This window comes from Ambystoma mexicanum, chromosome 6p, assembly GCF_040938575.1.
Source record: "Ambystoma mexicanum isolate Mex_15411 chromosome 6p, UKY_AmexF1_1, whole genome shotgun sequence".
Taxonomy (NCBI): Eukaryota; Metazoa; Chordata; class Amphibia; order Caudata; family Ambystomatidae; genus Ambystoma; species Ambystoma mexicanum.
In genome coordinates this window covers 476,918,394-476,931,987 of record NC_090935.1, presented here as the reverse complement: position 1 = coordinate 476,931,987, position 13,594 = coordinate 476,918,394, and positions in this window count along the sequence as shown.

Genomic DNA, 13,594 nt, shown 5'->3' with positions numbered 1-13,594 from the left:
AGGCATTACCTTGAACTGGTAAAGTCCCTCTGGCGTTGAGAAAGCTGTCTAGGCATGTTCTGCAAGGGCTATTTGCCAATAGCCTGCAGTGAGGTCAAACGTGCTGAGGTACTTGGAGGCACCCAAGGTATCCACCAGCTCATCTGTTCTAGGCAAGGGGTCTGTATCTATCTTGGTGACAGTTTTTAGAGCCCTGTAATCCACACAGAACCTCAATTCAGAAGTACCTGCTTTTGGAACCAAAACCACAGGGCTGGACCAAGGACTACTAGAGGGTTCAATCACCTCAAGATCCAACATTTTGTTGTCCTCTGTCTTAATGTAAGACCGTACTTTGTCTGACATTCTGTATCCCCTACTTTTGGTAGGTACACTGTCTCCTGTGTCTGTTATGTTTGCACCAAGGTGTCAAACCAGGGGACTGCGAAAACAGGGGGGATAATTGCCTAAGCAAACTTCTCACCTCGGCCTGCTGATCAGAAGTCAGGTGAGGGGCCACTCGGACACCCTCAATGGAGTTATCTGAAGGACTGCTTTGGAATAGGTCAGGAAGAGGTTCAGACTCCTCTTCCTCAACATCTGAAGCCTATAGCAATGCTGCTATTTCAACTCTTGGGATGAAAGCTTTCAGCCTTTTTACATGGAACACTTTTGGAGCCTGTCCAGGCCTTCCAAGGTCAACTAAATAGTTGACCTCACCCAGTGACTCCACCACTGTGTAAGGGCCGGACCATTTATCCTGTAAAGCCCTAGGCCGTATGGGATTCATGATCAGGACTTTCTGACCAGGTTTAAAGTTAATGAGGGAAGCCTTCTGGTCATACCAATGTTTCACCAGAGCTTGTCCTGCCTTCACAACTTATCACTAGCCAGACCTATCAAGAGTACCATCCTTTTTCTGAGCCCTAACACATAGTCTACTACGTAGGTAGTAATGGGGGCATCTCCCATCCCTCCTTGACTATGGCTAAGGGTCCCAGCACAGGGTGACCAAACAGAAGTTCAAAGGGGCTGAAGCCAACACCCCCTTGTGGCAGGGCCGTCACGAGGGGGGTTCAGGGGGGACAAACTGCTCTGGGCCTCGCACTTGTGGGGGGCCTCGCAGCCCCCTCTCCTAAGTGGAAGGCAGCACAGTCTCCCATGTCCTTTATTCACACGGGGGACTGTGCTGTCTGCTCTCTGCCACTGGAATGATTTTGCTGTTTGTTGCGAAGCCGTTTGGCTCTGCAACAAATAGCAAAATAATGGGAGACAGCAGGGCTCAGAAATGAGCTCTGCTGCCTCCCGTCATTCAGCTGACAACGTGGACATGCTGAATGCCAAGAGAGGACTCCTCTCCTGTCAGTCAGTGTGTTCACGTTGCTCAGCGTGACCACGCTGACTGATGGGAGAGGAGTTCTCTCCTGCCAGTCAGTGTGTTCACGTTGCTCATCATGACCACGCTGACAGGAGAGGGGTTCTCTCTTTTCAGTCAGTGTGTTCACATTGCTCAGCGTGACCATGCTGACTGATGCGAGAGGAGCTCTTTCTTGTCAGTCATTGTGTTCATGTTGCTCAGCATGACCACGCTGACTGACAGGAGAGGCCGCCTCTCCTGTCAGTCAGTGTGTTCACGTTGCTCAGCATTACCACGCTGACTGATGGGAGAGGAGTTCTCTCTTGTCAGTCAGTGTTATCACGTTGTTTGCGTGATCACGCTGACTGATGGGAGAGGAGTTCTCACTTGTCAGTCAGTGTGTTCACGTTGCTGAGCATGACCACGCTGACTGACAGGAGATGAGTTCTCTCTTGTCAGTCAGTGTATTCACGTTGCTCAGCATTACCACTCTGACTGATAGGAGAGGAGTTCTCTCTTGTCAGTCAGTGTATTCACGTTGCTCAGCATGACCACGCTGACTGATAGGAGAGGACTCCTCTCCTGTCAGTCAGTGTGTTCATGTTGTCAGCATGATCACGCTGACTGATGAGAGAGGAGTTCTCTCTTGTCAGGCAGCATGTCTACGTGTCGGCTTCGTGGATGCTTTTTAAGGGTGCATTGAGGTAAGGTAAGTGTTTTTTTATTTTAAATTAAAAGTGTATATGTGTATTTAAATTAAATGAGTATGTATATATGTTTGTATGAATGTATGCGTGCAGGTTGGTGTTTGTGTCAATGCTGTGTTTGGTTTTATGTATACATGCATGTATGGAGTTGTGTACCTGGTGGATGAATGCATGGGTGAAAGTGTTTTTTGTGAGTGTGTTTTCAGCACCGCCCCTAAATGTAGCCGCCCTGGGGGCCACTTCATTAAGGGGTGGGTCCTTGTCTGGGGCACCTAATATCTTTCCACATTTCGAATGAGACTATTCTGGTGAAGCGTCAATGTTAAAAGCAGCTACCTCTTGCCTTCATTTCTGAAACGTCACACTTAAGGACTGCTGTGAGAATGAAATGTCTCATGTTACCACTTCCCTTTTAATCACTCCCCTAGCATGCAAGTGCTAACCCCACATCACGATTTCAATTACCTAAAAATGTATGCATATGAATGCAGGTGCTAACAGTGAAATGACTTCTCATGGCCATGCTAATCCCTATGGCAATTCTCACCCAGTTCCTACCCTCCCCACCCAAACACCTCTTCGCTGGAACTCTTTAAACATGCCTTGCCATCACACTTTGCCCTCAATGTGCCAGCAAGTGTTTCCTCAAAGGAGTGTTCTGAGAGTTGATGACTTCATTGGAGTTGTAAACACGGAACTGGTGTAATGGTGTAATATTAAATGTCTTAATCAGGTCTGCCTTTGGCCACTCAATTTAAAAACACCCTGCATGTCTTTCGCTGAAGTTCTTTTAAAAATAAGCATTGGTGAAGCCAACAGTTTTGGATTGCTTATAAGTATTTGGTATTTACCAGGCACTGCTATTAGCTGCTCAGGTACTCAAACCATTTTGCACTGGCACTATCAATGGCCAGCTAATACCAATACAGAAGTGTCTTTCCCATGCCTACACGAATGCCCAAACTGTTAGCATTGCCAGTGCTCTTTTTGCTTTACCCTTCATGCACAGGACTATGCATCAAGGTTAAAGCAAACATACTATTTGGCTAAATTAGCCAGTAATAACACTTATTGTACATAGTCAGCCTGGATATACTTTCTATGGTATGGCATTTTTACTAGCTCGGAGTCCGTACATGGTAATAATGGCCTATATTGATACAGCCTGCATCGACATAATTAGAACAACCAGCATGAATATATTTTTATACTAGCATATCTCACGTGGAAAGGCGGCATGAAATGTATTGGAAAATATTCCTATGCACAATTTGTGATTTTCTACTATTGGGAATTTCCATGTGCTTGCATACAAAACCAATTGCAAACTGTATGGATTTCTACCCAATTTTGTAAAGAAAGTGCTGTAAAATGCATCTTTTAACCCAATGCTTCAAACATTTTCTTCAGACTGAGAACCCCCCTCAAGCAACACTTGTTTGGTTTGGACTCCCTCACCGTGCTCTGTTGATCCTGCCCAATTGGCACAAACATTTAAGCCTCTTAATTTCAGAAATGTACCAGACTCCACTGTACATCATTTGTCACTGTGTATGATGTGTGTTTTAATGCGCACACAGGGGCAGGGTGCTCCTTAATGATATGATATGGCATTTATAACGTGCCTGTACACAAGTGTTTCTAGGCGCGACAAGGTAAGGAGGGAGAAACAAAAGAGTAGGACAAAACACAGATCTACTAGGCCTTGTGTCATTCAGATCGCGCAAGAGCGGGGAAGGGGGGAGAGGAGAAGTGCCGAGGGTGGGATAGAAGGCAGAAGTGCAGAAACAAAGGAGAAACAAGTGTACAGCCAACGGGTGGCAAGTGTGGGTAGTCATAAGTGCAGCCAAAGGGTGGAAAATAAGAGCAAGAGCAGGGACTGTAGGGTTACAGATACAGACCACAAGTGCAGGGGAGCCAAGAGGCAGAGCTGGATTGCAACAGGGCAGGCAGGGAACTGAGCCCGAATTCTGAGCTTGACCAGGTGACCAGTGCATGGATCAGGTAGGTGATCAGCAAGGGAGAGGAAGAGAGAAGGCAGAAGCAAAGAGACAGGTCTTGAGGTGCTTGCGGAGCCGGAGATGGTTCTGCTCAAGTTTCAGCGAGGCAGGGGGGCTGTTTCCAGAGGGAGGCCCCAGCTGAAGAAAGAGATCTGCCCTCAACTCTTTGCTTGGAAAAGTGACTGACCCTCAGAGAATTGGAGGTGGCGCAGTGGAGAGCTCATGCCATCTTATATATATTTACTCATATGATAGAAAAGTTAGTCTGGCATGAACTTTTCTTCAGTAGAGAAATCTAACTTTGCTGTAGTTGATTTGGAGTTGTAGTAATAAACCATATTTGGGATCCTGCACACAAACTCAAGGGGAGATTTCTCGAGTCTCCTGTTTGCGGATGTGCCGCCGCAGGCAGAGTGCAAAAAATTGTAAGGGGGCATCACCAAATGTTTTGTCCCGGGCCTCACCACATCTTCTGACAGCCCTGTCTTGTGGTACCGCTCTGTAGGCAAACAGTAAGCATGGTAAAAGAAGATCCCATTTTCTTCTTTGAGGTTCTTCCAGAGGCCCAATCATACTTTTCAAGGTCCTGTTAAACCGTTCCACCAGACCATTGGTCTGGGGGTGGTATACGGAAGAAAACCTATTCCACATTCCTTCCACATAGCCTGCATATACTTTGACATAAAGTTGCTGCTTCAGTCAGACACAACTTCTTTAGGGAAGACAAGCCTAGTAAAGATGCCAAGTAAAGCTTTTGCAACTAACTTGGCAGTCACAGTTTTCAATGGGATGGTCTCAGGATACCTGGTGGCATGGTCGACCAGCACCAAGATAAACCTATTGCCTGAGGATGTTTGGGGGTCAAGGGGACCAACAATGTCGATCCCTACCCTCTCAAACGGTACCCCCACAACTGGGAGTGGTACCAATGTGTCATGATGCCTACCCCCGGGGAACCAGACCAGGTCCAGCAAACCCGGAAGCAGGCATCAAGTAGTTTTGAGCAAGCCCAAAAGCCCCTGTTAGGGGCTGTTTGGGTGCGGTCCTGGCGCCCACGGCGCCAGGCTCATATGGAGAGTCAGTCCTGGCGCCATAGGCGCCAGGCGCATAGAATAAACTTACCTGATGCAGACCATGCTGCAAGCTTACCTGGTGCAGACCATGCTGCAGAGCTCCAAGCCAAATGAGGCTTGGAAGGGACTATTTTACCTAGGGACTATTTTTTACTCGGGTGGGGCTGGGGAAGAATACTCACCTGGGACTACTTTGGAGGCTATTTAAACCACGCCCGAAGAGCAGCACACGCTTCGCGTTATTCTGCATCCAGCAGCGCAACGCTCACCGTGTCTGTAAGCCTGCATCCAGTCTTCTGCCACGCCCGCCTCGAGTCTGCAGCTCCTAGAAAAAGGGAGGAACAGAAGGAGAAAGGTTAGAATAAGAGCAAACCTTCGATCCTTACCTGGATTCCGGATGCACTACACCTTCGAACTGGAAGAAAGAAGCATTTACGCGCGCCGCCTCGCCTGCTGCAGCGCCGCGCTGAACTCACCGGCCCTCGCAGCATCCTCATGATCCACCGCATCCATCTGCACGTTCCGCCGCATTCTGGCACCTAAGGGGAACACAAGAACAGCAAAGGTGAGCCAAGGAAATAAATAGAGGCAATAGTAACTACCCCCATAGACTTACTTGATTACCGCCGGGGGTACTATTCCTCTTCACGGGTCGGCGCAGTCTCCATTGCATCCTCGCCGCACCCCGGCCCCTAAGGGGGACAAAAGGACGACAAGGTGAGACAACGGGACAATAAGGGGAACTCTTCTCACCGCAATAGACTTACCTGATTTTACCGCCGGAGGCATAATTCCTCGAACTTCATATTTTCTCGCCACACCTGAGTAAGGGAACATGCAGCTTACATTCTGGCCTTATTTCATTGAACTGTGTAGGATAAGCCAAATCCTTACCTGAACTTTGTCAGCTACCACGAGGAACTCTTCGCTGGGGTCAAGCTGCAAACTGCAAGGAATCGGACAAGAGTGAAAGTCAGACATGTGAACTCTTACAAACTACATATTTTTTGGAGTCATTATTGTTCTGGAACTTACCAATTCCTTCGAGCCAGTGAAGCAACTGGTTATCAATGCGCCCCTGCGTTCAATTCAGGATGGAGAGCTCATCTTTTTAAACCATCAGGTGAGACTATAGGAGGGGACATCAAAGGTGATCTGTGGGGAGAACAGCGGGGGTGGGGGGAATTTACAGTCGACTCCATGGGTGGTTATTTCCCTTTCTCCATTTGCAGAAGGATATTCCTACGGGCCAAGCAAACGAAGCTAGGTGGGCCAGTCCAGTCCGTCATCTCGGCCCTACGCGTCACATTGGTGGAGACCGCAGCTGTCCAGTTCAGATTGACGCTTCTGTGGGAGCCAGGTGAGCGTAACACAATGGAGCTTGGATTGTTGAACCACTCTTACCAGATAACTGGCAGGAGGCACAACTCCTGCAGTAACTTTCTACTTGCACCCCCATCTTGGGCCAGTAGAAGTGCATGGATAACCTGTGCTTGGTCCTTTTAATACCAAGGTGACCAGCAAGGGGCACTTCATGCACCAGCTGCAGGAAAAAGGGTCTTACAGCTAGGGGTACCACCAACCTCCTATGGTCTTCTTCTGTAGACGCTGTAGACTCACTATACAGGAGCCCACATTCCCAATAAATCTGGTGCTTCCCAGGAGGTTCACCCTCAAGTTGGGAGCAGGCCTGTCTCCTTAGGCCTTACAGAGATGGGCACTCACGTTGGCCTTTACTGTATTCTTCCCTGTCAGGACCTACTTCTACTAACAAATCGTTTAGTTCAGGATGGTCATTGGGGTCAAATACTTCAGGCATCACCACCTCCTTGTCGGGTCCGGGTGATTGACCAACTACCTCCACCTCAGTGGTAGGCGAGTTAGGGGGAATATTCTCTTTCCCTCTTTTCGTTTTTGTTGACTCCTTTAGCCTTGGGTTTCCCCTTTTGCTGGGGCAGGGCATTGGTCTTGGCCAGTGCTGCCCTCGTTTGAGACCTTGTGCAGGGTCTGACAGCAGCATCTCCCACAAGCCCTAAAGCTCTGAGATCATTGCCCAACAAGACCTTTCCTGGAACACTCCTCTGAATGCTCACTGGAATCCTGACTGCTGTAACATTGATAGTAAGATTTACAGGTATTACTGGGAACATGATAGGTGGGCCGTCAGCCAACTTAGTGGGCATCAGAGTAGCTCTGGCAACTTCCTCTGGTTCTACCAAGGTAGAATCCACTACAGTTCGACTGCACCCACTCTCCTTAAGAGCTGGAATATCTACTCCATTGATCAGCACACTGTCCTTAAAGTAGTGCTTGGTGTTATCTGGAATCCTATCTTCTCCATTGATCAGCACACTGTCCTTAAAGTAGTGCTTGGTGTTATCTGGAATCCTAGCATAAGCCTCTGAGACTTTAGCCTCCCAGGAACCGAGGGAAACTAAAACTACCTCAGCTTCTCTCCCACTGGGGAAGGAGTCTGAGGAAAAGGATGCTCCGGTAATCTCTTCTTCCTCGTAGGAGGAGAAGGCCAGATTAGCAGAGTGGACCCCCAAGGTTTTGACCTTACATCCGGGATCCCCCTTCACATGGTCAGTTGCTCCACAAGCAAAACAAGATCCATTGGGTCTGTTCACATAGAGAGGTTTAATCTAACCAGAGTTTGGTTTCGGAGGCTGACCTCCACTACCCTGTGAGTTCTCGTGTGTCTTAACCTTATTTTTCTTTTTGTGGCCCTTTTGGGAAGAAGATTTATCAGTTTCCCCACCCTCCTTATCTTTGGACTTTTTCCCTTCCTCCTGCTTGCCAGGATGAGTCTTGCCTTTATGGGACACTCGATGTGACACCCATAAATCTGCTGCAATGGCCAGCTTCTTCGGATCTATCTCCTTGGAATCGGCCAAATGCTGCTTAAGCTCAGGGGAAGAAGATGCAAAAATATGTTCCAGCATGACAAGACTTATCATACCTTCAAAGGTAGAAACCTTATAAACTTCGACCCAGCCAGTCAAGTTTTTTAAGGATTCAGTTACATAAGATACCCAAGTACCACCTCCTTTTTTCTTATACTCTCTGAATTTTTTTAAGTATTGGGCAGGCGTCTTTCCAAACTTTAAGATGAGAGTTTGCTTCAACATAGCAAAATCTGCTCTCTCAGCTTTCGACATTTCCATAATGGCACTGCAGCCAGAAAGGGGTAGTCTGCTAAGTAACCAGGCCATTTTTTCAGCATTGTCAACTTGTTGAACTTCACATGCATACTCAAATGTATTCAGCCAGTCCATAATGTCATTCTTTTTCTCATACACACTGAGCAGATCTTTTGGAAACCTTGGATGAGAAGAGGCCCCAGACCCATGTCCAGGACCCTTGGATCCATTGGCAACTTGCAGCTTGGCCATTTCCAACTGGTGATTCCTGTCTTTTTGTTTTTCTGCCTGCTCTATCTTTAGTTTGGCCATGTTGAACTCAAGCTCCTTCTGCCTAAACAGCAGCTCTTGCCTCTTGAATTCAAGTATGGCCTCCCCATCAGCAGTGGCAGAGGAAACATTCAACATCTCATCCTCCCTGTCCTCATGGTCGCTGTGGATCAGTGCAGAGGTAGAACCATCAGTTCTGCCAGTGAGAGCAGCCCGACCTCCTTCTGCACTGTTCTCGGAAGCTATAGCTGTAAAATGAGGTTCTTGGCAGTCCATGATTCTCTGGATCATTCCTACTTTTGTGCCTTGCAAGGAACACCTCTCTCAGCACATATCTTTCTCAATGTGTCGGATTTTGAAGCATTTAAAGTTAACAAGGTAGTTGTTTCCATACTCTTAGATAGGACTAAGGCCTTTAAAAAGTTATACTATGACAATTCACTATATGTCCTGGTAGGAATAACTCAAACTGCCTTCCCTCGTGCGCAACACTGCATTCCTTCAGTCCTATCCCACCGCTGTACTCCAATTTGTTAAGATGGATTTCTGAACTCTGACCTGGAGGGGCAGAGGTTCAGAAGGCCAGCCTAGTTTCTTGGAACAGGGTAACCTCTGGACAAGACAGACCAATCAGGGTAGCGATGGCGGCGATCAAGACTAAGTCTCAAGAGGGGTGAGGGTGACTGAAAGACCTCAATGAGCACACAAAGCAAGGACACTTACAAACTACCCCAGACAGGTGTTATATTAAAAATATAGACACATTAAGTACAAGGCCTTTGTAACATCAACCATAGCAAAGAATCGCAATAATACTGAAGTAAACCAACACCTCACAATCAATACAATATATATTCAAGACCGAGGGGTCTTAGGAGTTAAACGCACAAAATATGTAGACCACCTAAATGGGGAGGAAAACAGGCAGTGCAAGTAATCATTAGACCTAGTTCGACATCAGAAATACACCTAACTAAGAGGCAGTCCAAGAACTAAGAAGAGAGGAGCCTTATGCTCAAGAGTACATGCACACGCTTGTGCCAATGGACAAAATAGGGTCTCTTCAAGGGTCTCTGACAGTTCAGGAAGGTGGATTAGGCGAAGAAGAACAAGTCCCCACTACTCAAGCAAGACCTCCACTTGCAGGAAGGGGCAGGGTGAGAGTGCAGGATGGAGCCGATATTTCGCAACAGCGGTAGAAAAGAAATGGGTTCCTGCGCTAGGGGCCACCGTTTGGGGTATGGACTACTCATCGGTCCCCGACGCAGGCAGACCCAGACTTCGCCAGTTCAGTTCACTTTGCTAGCAGGTTCAGGTGCGACAAGCTGGACGTCTCGCCACCGTGTAGTTTCCGCGGTAGCAGGTTTCAGGGTCAAGGGGGTCACAAGTGCAGCGAACTTGCACAGGTCGTTGCCGTAGCAGGGCAACACGGTAACCACCTTTACTCCGGTCTGGGCGCACTCGTCTCACTTCAGACCTGGGAATGCCAAGTGTACGAAATTCGGTGTGAGGGTGCCGGGGAGACAGAGCAAGCAGGATACCAAGTTTCGAGGGCTTCCTCAAAACGGCGGTAGTGACAGAGCAAACGTCCCGTGTAAGCTGGTCAGCCCACTGGTTGGCCCAGGGACACTTCCAAAGAGGCTTACTTGCAGGGTTTGATGAAGGTGCCGAGAATAGTTGGTCCCACTATTCCAATGGGTCGAAGCGCCTTCGCAGACCTTCTAGGACGATAAGATGAAGAGGGGTCTCGCAGGGTGACAGCGGGCTCATGGAGCCAAACCTTCCAGCGGGTCACCAGCAGTTCCTCGACTCGGCTTCTTGTTGCAGGATACTTGGCTCCTTATCCTTTGTTCGTGTGAACTCAGGAGATCGGCATGGTAGTGGTGTTTTCGGCCTCCTCTTATCCAAAGTTCCCTTCACGCCAAAATGGAGAGGAGATCTGCTCACAAACACTCACTCCATACCTGGACCAATCACGGACCACGGTGGTCCCAGGCATTCAGGACACTCCAGACTCTCTGGGAACAGACATCCCAGCCCACATCCTGGAGGCACACACACAAGGCATGCAGAAGCCCGTGAAATCTTTGGGTTTCGCGGGAAAGTGCATGACCAAATAAGGACTGACCCGGGTCAGCTCGACCTGGGGAAGGTGAAGGGGCAAGATGGCCGAAGGACAGGACAAAGAACAGCGTGGCATGGCCATTTTGGAGCCTGGCCATCTATTCGTGCCAAATGCGGTAAGCGCGGATAACATGGCAAAAAAGGGTTCAAAACATAAGATAAACGATAGCTGCCACCAGTCCTGTCCATGACACACCTGCACAGTTCATAATAAGTCCAGCAAGAGTTACTATGGCCTTTGGAATGACTAGAGACCCAAGGGTGCGGTAAAGTAAGTTACATTGCACTCTTGTTACATGTTGCACAAAAGCTGCATGTAACGCTCACCTGATTCCCACGGAGCGCAGGTCTGGCTTCGAGTGCTGATGCTTCTTCAATGGTGAAGCGCAGGACTCTGAAGATGGACAGGAAGGGCCCCTCTACTCTGGCTTCTCTGGCTCGCAGGAATATTCCCCTGTGCGTGAAAAGGGAGTATTACCTACTGACTGAGTTATGCTCAAGCCTCCCACTCTCTTCCAACCCTCCACGATACCCTTCCACGATTCCCCGTGAAGTCTCACCTTAGGGTCAGGAAGGATGAGCTCTCCATCCTACTTCTGATGCAGGGGCACGTTGAAACCCAGTTACTTCACTGGATTGAGGATTGATGGGAGTTCAGGTAAGCTTGACTATTCAGGTAAGGCTCTGTAAAAGTTCTGTTGCAAGTTCAAAAGTCCAAGCTTAATAATAATGTTCATTGTCTTTTTCCCCTTAGGGGCCGGGGTTCGGAATGCCGGAGATATGGCGCCGACCCGAAGTGAAACGTGCAGTTCCAGTAAATGACAGGTAAGTTCTGGATGAGCGCTCGGGTAATGTCTTTGCATTCGCTCATTCAATGTCTTTGTCTTTTTTCCCCATAGGGGCCGGGGTCCGGAAAATGCCTGGAAGCGGCAAGACCCGAAATGAAATGGGAATGACCCAACAGGTGAGTCTTAGAAGGAAACTGAGCTTTTCCTATTCCCTTCCTTCTCTCACCTTGTGTTCTTGTCTTTTTCTCTCTAGGCTCTGGGAAGTGGCTGCGGATCCGGATGATCGCTGCTGAAGATGGTGGCATCCAAGATAAGTGAGTGAAATGCAGCGCTGCAGCGATCGTAGCGAAATGCTTTTAAAAATGATGTCTTCCTTTTCAGGATCGTCGGTGTGATGTCTCCGTGGTGCTGATTTAGCAGGTAAGGTCTTTTGTCTCCCTTTGCAGGTGACCCAGGATACTGACAGGCGTGGCTGAGGTCCAGATGCAGGAGCCGACACGGTGAGCGTCCAGCTGCGAGGAGCAGAACAACGCGAAGCGTGAGTTGCTGATCGGGTGTGGTTTAAATAGCTTTGGAAGAAGTTCCAAGTGTGTATCCTTCCACCGATCAGGTATGTATCTTTCCCCGACCACACCCGGGTGGAAAGTAGTCCCACAGGTAAAGTAGTTCCAATCAGGCCTCAAGAGGGCCTGGATGTGGCAGCATGGTCTGCATCAGGTAAGTGCACATTAAAACACTTGAACACATGTCTAGCTTTATGAGCCTGGCGCCTAAGGCGCCAGGACAGAGGTCCAACATGAGCCTGGCGCCTAAGGCGCTAGGACTGCGTCCAAAGGGCCCCAGCTTGGGCCCGCTGGCACTCCCCTGGGGGAAATGATGCCTGCCTCTGGGGTTGCTGGGTCGGACCTGGCTCCTTGGAGGTAGGCATCATGACACTGCAACATGAGGAAAGGACTAGGGGAAACAAAGTCTCCCAGTACTGACTGTCTTAAGGGCATGTCAGTTTTCCCATAAAAAGTGAGCGAAAGCCCAGAGGAGTGCGGCGGAGGGCTGCGCTTCTCTGGCAAAGGTTAGATCAGGGTGTAAAACAGCAGTAAAAAGTTTGGGGGTTGACACATGGAGGGAAAATTACATTCAAATATGAAATCTTTCCTAACAGGGCCGAATTGCCAAACTACGGCTGCCCATCGTAATACCCACTGGAAGCAAGTTGCAGATGATGTGAGTGCATTCCACCATGAGGTGCGCACAGCGCAAGAGTGCAAAAAGCATGGGAATTACCTCAAACGCAGCGCTAAGGCAAAGCGTGCCTCTAATTACAACATGACTCTGGTGACTCGCGGTGAGCCACCATCTGAGGAGGAAGACCTCACTCCGCATGAGGTACTCGTTGCAGAGTTCATACCAACAGAATTGGTCGAAGGAGTGTGAGAGATGCCGGACTTTGATGCCCCGTCCAGTGAGTGTTGCTGTCTGTTGGTCGACGGTGTTTTTTGCTTGTGTGATGTGTTGTGCTTGACTGCCACAGCATGTCATGTGTACATGGTTCTCATGTGCAAGTAATGCAATGCTTCTATGATACGTGCCTGCTGTGCAGGATAGTGGACATGTGGAGCAGACGGGGACTGTCCTCACCACCACACTTGCCCCCTAATCACATGCTAGTCACCCAGCTGCCCCTACAGTCCATGTTCCATCTCAATGGCCCTTCTGCATGTAGCCTGGGGTGTGTTTCCTCTCAGCACTGGGACTATGTCATTGCATGACTGACGTGCATGTGTCCTCTGCATGCATGCGGGTAATCCACGTAGGAATGCACCTCCACCAACCCTGCACCCCAATTTCAACATTGCAAAGGGGTGCATCACGTTGGCGGACTGCAATGGCCTGTTCAAGACTCCTGTGTACATGCAAACTTCCACCAGCCAACCTGCCAGACACTTGCAGTGGTGTACATCCTCTGCACTTCATGCAGGTTGTCTCACTTGGACTGTGCAGATGGCAGATGCTCCGCTGGGACATGAGTTCCCATTCATTCTCTCTGTGTATTCCATGCATGCCCCTATGTGTCCTTGACTGGATGATCATTCTAGTACGTGTCCAGGATGACCTACATTTCTTTGCTTTTGATCATCCATTCCATGCCCACTCTC